This window comes from Hemitrygon akajei, chromosome 16, assembly GCF_048418815.1.
Source record: "Hemitrygon akajei chromosome 16, sHemAka1.3, whole genome shotgun sequence".
Lineage (NCBI taxonomy): Eukaryota > Metazoa > Chordata > Chondrichthyes > Myliobatiformes > Dasyatidae > Hemitrygon > Hemitrygon akajei.
The window spans coordinates 3,642,231-3,649,352 of record NC_133139.1 but is presented as its reverse complement, the minus strand read 5'-3'; positions in this window follow the sequence as shown (position 1 = coordinate 3,649,352).

Genomic DNA, 7,122 nt, shown 5'->3' with positions numbered 1-7,122 from the left:
CTTTCAGCCATGATTCGGTGATGCCTACAACATAATTCCTGCCAATCTGTAACTGTGCTGCAAGCTCATCTACCTTGTTCCACATTCAGATACAACACCTTCAGTCCTATATTCACCCTTTTCGATTTTGTCCCACCATGCTCAACCTTTTGATTCCTAACTTTGTCTGAGTTCTTCCCAACATCTGCCACCACAACTGTTCTGGCATTCTGGTTCCCATATCCCAGCCACTCTAGTTCAAACCCCACCATGCAGCATTAACAAACCTTCCCACTAGGATATTAGTCCCCCTCCAGTTCAGGTGCAAAAAGTCCCTTCTGTACAGGTCCCATTTTCCCTGGAAGAGAGAACAATGATCCAAAAATCTGATGCCCTCCCTCCTAGTTCTAGTTCCTAGTGCCTCCCTCTTCCTAGTTCTAGCCTCACTAGTGTGTGGCATGGGTAGCAAACCTGAGATCACAACTCTGGAGGCACATCACTCCCTGTACAGAACCTCATCACTCGTCCTACCCATGTCATTGAGATCTACATGGCTCCTGACTTCTGGCTGTTCACCCTCCCTCAAACGACTCTGGAGGCACATCACTCCCTGTACAGAACCTCATCACTCGTCCTACCCATGTCATTGAGATCTACATGGCTCCTGACTTCTGGCTGTTCACCCTCCCTCAAACGACTCTGGAGGCACATCACTCCCTGTACAGAACCTCATCACTCGTCCTACCCATGTCATTGAGATCTACATGGCTCCTGACTTCTGGCTGTTCACCCTCCCTCAAACGACTCTGGAGGCACATCACTCCCTGTACAGAACCTCATCACTCGTCCTACCCATGTCATTGAGATCTACATGGATCCTGACTTCTGGCTGTTCACCCTCCCTCAAACGAACGCCGAGGACCCAACCTGAGGTATCCTGAATCCTGGTGCCAGGGAGACAACATACAATCCAGGAATCTCATTCTCCCCCACAGAACCTCCTGCCTGATCCCCTAACTAATGAATCCCATGTCACCACAGCGTGCCTTTTCTTCCCCCTTCCATTCTGAATCACAGAGACAGACTCAGTGCCAGACACCCGGCCACTGTGACATTCCTCTGTTAGGTCATCCCCCCCGACAGTATCCAAAGTGATAGACCTATTGTTGAGGGGGATGGCCACAGGGGTACTCTTCACTGGCTCCTTAATCCCTTTCCCCTTCCTGACTGTAATACCAGTTTCTTGTGTCCTGCACCTTGAGTGTAACTACCTCTCTATATGTCCTATCTTTCACCCCTTCAGACTCCCGAATGATCTGGTGTTCATCCAGTTCCAGTTAGAAGCTGCAGCTGGATGCACTTCTCGCAGTTATAGTGGTCAGGAATACCAGAGATCTCACCACCAGCCCACATCCCGCAAGAGGAGCATTGCACAATCTTGCCTGTCATCTCTACCTAGCTGAGCAAATATAAAGAGAAGTTAAAAAAGGTGCTGCGGGAATCCAATCTTGGCTTCTTCTTCCAGAAAGAGAGTCGGAGGATAACCAAACTGGCAGTCAAACGGTGACATCCCATGAGCTGAGCGCTGTGAGGTGTTGTGGGTGATCTCAGCCCACCTCAAATGGTCACGCCACTCATCAGGTCTTTCCATATATTCTACATCTTGGTTGGCCCACTCCATCTGGCCATTGGACTGTGGGTGAAACCCAGAGGAAAGGCTTGCTGTTGCTCCCATTAGTTTACAGATAGCCCTCCAGAAATGTGATGAGAATTAGACCATCAGACCATAAGATATAGGAGCAAAAATAGGCCATTTGGCCCATCAAGTCTGTTCCACCATTCAATCATGGGCCTTTCCTCTGGGTTTCACCCACAGTCCAATGGCCAGATGGAGTGGGCCAACCAAGATGTAGAATATATGGAAAGACCTGATGAGTGGCGTGACCATTTGAGGTGGGCTGAGATCACCATTCCAGTCAGCCCCACTCCCCTGCCTTCTCTCCATACCCTTTGATGCCCTGGCTATCAAATTGTGGACTATGATGCGAGACAATGTCCACTGGGAATCCGTGGACCCTGAAGACCTGGTCCAGGACAATCTCGACTGTCTCCACTGCAGAAGGTAGCTTCTCCAAGGCAATGAACTTGTAGGCTTTCAAAAACCAATCAACAACCACCATGATGAGCGACTGCCCCTTGGATGGCAGGAGACCTGTGACAAAGTAAGTGGAGATGTGCACCCATGGTCTTTCCAAAACAGGGAAGGGGTGGAGCAGGCCTTGATGTTGGGTACAGGGCTCTGTGTTCCGAGCGCCCACTTCACGTGCCTGCATGTACTGCCGAACTTCCATCGTCATTCCAGGCTACAATAACTCCTCGATAAACTCAAGGTTCCTGGCAATCCCTGGGTGTGCAGTCATTCTTGACAAATGTACCAGGGTCTGGACAGAACTTGGGATGAACAGCCAGCTCAGAGGGCCATTCTCAGGAATCTCCCCCTGCACTTGAGCCTCGTAACAAGAGCTTCGATTCCCCAACGAATTGGCGCTACCTCCCTGGCTTAGGGGCAAAATGGTTGTCGGCTGTTCCTCCCATCCCAGTTTATCAAACTGGCAGGACAGGGCACCTGTCTTCTGGTTCTTAGACCCCGGTCAATAGGTCAAGATGAAATTAAACTGGTTCAAAAACAAAACCACCTGATCTGCCTGGAAATCACTGTGTTGACCTTCTGAATACAGGCCATGTTCTTATGGTCAATCCAAAAGATTAAATTGTTCTTGGCTCCCTCCAGCCAGTGACGCCATTCTTCCAAAGCTAACTTAAGCACAAGAAGCTCCCGATTCCCGATGTCATTGTTCCTCTCTGCTGGGGATAGCCATCTGGAGCAGAATGCACACAGGCACAGTTTACTGTTATTGAGACAAGCAGCACTTACTCCAACGTCTGAGGTGTCCACCTCCACGATGCAGGGAAGGTCCAGGTTAGGGAAAACCAAGATAGGAACTGTAGTAAACCGTTGTCTAAGCTCTGCAAAAGCAGCTGCCGCTTCAGTCGTCCAGCTGAAAGGGCTCACTGATTTCTAGTTAGGGCCATCAGCAGAGCTGCCACGAGCTGAAGTTCCTGATAAACTTTGAGTAGAAGTTAGAAAACCCCAGGAATCATTGGACCGGTTTGGGTGTTGCTATCCCCTCTGGACCTCCCTTCGAGGATGACTCCTGAGACCTCGGTGACAGTGGTGATTTGATGGTCTTCAGAATCCTCTCTCTGAGCTCACAAAGTTCATCTATGGAAACAGTGGCCAGATCAGAGTCCGACTCCTCATCTGTATCCACAGGCAGTGGCAGCAAGGCATTACAGATGGCTTGTGCATCCTCTGGAATAATCTTCAAGAATCGTCTTTTTCTTCCTTGAGACCTGGTGGATGGTTCCCTTCACCCTGGCAGCAAGTCTCCCAGACTGCTCAGGCATCTCCCTGGACTTCTCCTGACCTAGAAATTTGCTCACTCTAGTTCCTGTGGGACTCTGACTAGACTGTCAGATCTTACACTGTCCAATTGGCCAGAACCAGCCTGTCTGCTCTTGAGAATTGGACTAGGTCTGCAGAAGGTCTCAGGTTCCCTTGTACTGAAGCTTCCCTCTTTAAAGGTTGTTGGTCATTAGAGAATCTGGGTGTCGGAACACCATGCCGTAAACAAGGCCTCTTACAATGACTGGACCAAGCAATGATTCTTCCTTCCCTCTAGTCCACAGATGCTGGAAAGCCAAGGGTACCCGAGTATCCAGGGACAGGAGTAGAGAATCAATGATGTAGGAACTAATGTCTTCCACATGATCCCCTATCCTCATCTGCAACACCACAGTCTGTTGCTGGATCTGCCCGGAACCTAGTGGTCGGCTGTCCAAGATAGAAGCAGGCAAGGACTGGGTCTACCCTTGCAGTATTATGTCAAGACAACAGGGCAGTTTCTAAATCCAGAAAATTACCCACTGTCCCTGAGTCCACAAACACCTTCACCTGCCAGGTGAACTCCGCCTTCAGCATGAAACCAGAATCTGTGGGATTGGGCATAGTGGCTGCTATCGTCAAAGTCCTCCCGACACTGGATGGTCTTAGCAGTTCTCCAGGTGGCTGCAGCTTCAGACATTCAACACACAGGTGACCTGCTTCCCCATAGTAAAAGCAGCAACCTTGACTCCGACGCCAGGACCTCTCATTGGCAGAGAGCCTAGTGCAACTGACCTGCATGGGTTCGATTGGATCTGGAGCAGGTGATGGGCTGGTCATGGCCCAAGGTTGGGGAGTGGAACTGCAATTCATAGGGACCAGGCTCAGATCAGCTCTCTTTGACCTCCTCAAGTGGTCCCACTTTCACTCTGCCAGATGATTATCGAGAGAGATGGACTGGTCGATGAGAACCTCTAAGTTCTCTGGCTCTCCCAAAGTGAGGGCATCCTTCACTTTGTCTCAGAGTCTGTGGTGGTATAGCATGGATAAGGCCTCTCCGTTCCAATCACTCTTCTGGGCCAAGGTCAAAAATTCAACCACATAGCCGGCCACTGACCATACTCCCATTGAATCTTCAGCAGATGGTCTGAGGCTTGGCTGGTTCTGGTGGGGTGATGAAAGACCTTCCTCATGGTGGCCAGGAACCCTTCCGAATATGTGCAGAACTCTGACCTATGTTCCCAATGCATGTTGGCCCAGGCCAGAGCTCTTCCAGTCAGGAGAGAGATAATGAAGGCCATTTTTCTGCACTCCAAAAGGAACCAGGATGGCTGAAGATGAAATGCTAATGAGTATTAAATGAGGAAGCCATGGCAAGGGCTCAGGTTACCATCGAATCTCTCCAGGGTTGGAAGATGTGCAGCTCTGGAGTAGGACCGACTGGCTCTCCCGAGTGACTCTGGTTTCCTCCTTGCAAACGTTGACACGGCCATAGTGGGGTGTGTCAGGAATGGACAGGAGGAGGAGTATAGGAAACTGATACAGGACTTTGTGATATGGTGCAACTCAAACTACCTGCGTCTCAATATCACCAAGACCAAGGAGATGGTGGTGGACTTTAGGAGATCTAGGCCTCATATGGAGCCAGTGATCATTAATGGAGAATGTGTGGAGCAGGTTAAGACCTACAAGTATCTGGGAGTACAGTTAGATGAGAAGCTAGACTGGACTGCCAACACAGATGCCTTGTGCAGGAAGGCACAGAGTCGACTGTACTTCCTTAGAAGGTTGGCATCATTCAATGTCTGTAGTGAGATGCTGAAGATGTTCTATAGGTCAGTTGTGGAGAGCGCCCTCTTCTTTGTGGTGGCGTGTTGGGGAGGAAGCATTAAGAAGAGGGATGCCTCACGTCTTAATAAGCTGGTAAGGAAGGCGGGCTCTGTCGTGGGCAAAGTACTGGAGAGTTTAACATCGGTAGCTGAGCGAAGGGCGCTGAGTAGGCTACGGTCAATTATGGAAAACTGAACATCCTCTACATAGCACCATCCAGAGACAGAGAAGCAGTTTCAGCAACAGGTTACTATCGATGCAATGCTCCTCAGACAGGATGAAGAGGTCAATACTCCCCAATGCCATTAGGCTTTACAACTCAACTGCCAGGACTTAAGAACTTTTTAAAAGCTATTATTAATGTTTTTTGAGATAGTGATTTAGATGCATATCATATTTTTTACTGAGTTAAGTATTGTATGTAATTAGTTTTGCTACAACAAGTGTATGGGACATTGGAAAAAAGTTGAATTTCCCCATGGGGATGAATAAAGTATCTATCTATCTATCTATCAACGGCTACCAGGAGGTTGTGAATCTCCAGGCTCTCAACAGAAATCTCTTTGCTGTGGCTGGCCACAGCTGATGAAAGGCTCCAATACCCCGTTGGGTCCACATTGGCTCAATCGTACTGTGACAAGAGTCCTTGATGAAGATGGTTTAGACCCAAATGTTGCAGTATCTGAGACTGAGATCAAGACATAGACTCAAATAGGATTGAGAAACTGAGCACCAAGCAAACGCTAAACAAAATCAATAGACAATAGACAGTAGGTGCTGGAGTAGGCCATTTGGCCCTTCTAGTCAGCACCGCCATTCACTGCGATCATGGCTGATCATACACAATCAGTACCCCGTTCCTGCCCTCTCCCCATATCCCTTGACCCCGCTATCTATAAGAGCTCTATCTAACTCTGTCTTGACTGCATCCAGAGACTTGGCCTCCACTGCCTTCTGAGGCAGAGCATTCCACATATCCACCACTCTCTGGGTGAAAAAGTTTTTCCACATCTCTGTTCTAAATGGCCTACCCCTTATTCTTAAACTGTGTCCTCTAGTTCTGGACTCCCCCAACATCAGGAACATGTTTCCTGCCTCCAGTGTGTCCAATCCCTTAATAATCTTACATGTTTCAATCAGATCCCCTCTCATCCTTCTAAATTCCAGTGTACACAAGCCCAGTCGCTCCAATCTTTCAACATATGACAGTCCCGCCATTCCGGGAATTAACCTTGAGAACCTACGCTGCACTCCTTCAATAGCAAGAATGTCCTTCCTCAAAGTTGGAGACCAAAACTGCACACAATACTCCAGGATCACTGGTAGCACTGAACCTATGTTCGGTGTTCCTTAAATACTCAGTTCTTGGTACCCAAAGCATGATTATCAATCAACTGAAATGTCCTAAGCCCTTAAAGAGACCACCCCAGCTATCCGTACTCTGGAGAGCTAGAGCATTTAAATCTCAGAAGCTGGCGTGGTTGGGGGTGTCTCGTAACATACACAACCCTGAAATTCATTTTCTTGTGGGCATTCACACTAAATACAAAGAAACACAATAGAATCAATGAAAGACCGCACACAACAAGACGGACAAACAACCAATGTGCAAAAGACAATGAACTGTGCAAATGCAAAAAGAAAAAAACTAATAATAAATAAGTGATAAATATTAAAAATATGATATGATCAGTCCTTGAAAGTGAGTCTATAGGCTGTGGGAAACGTGCAGTGATGGGGCAAGTGAAGTTATCCCCTCTGGTTCAGGAGCCTGATGGTTGAGGGGTAATAGCTGTTCCTGAATCTGATGGTGTGGGTCATGAGACTCTTGTACCTCCTTCCCAATGGTAGCAGTGAGAAGAGAGCAT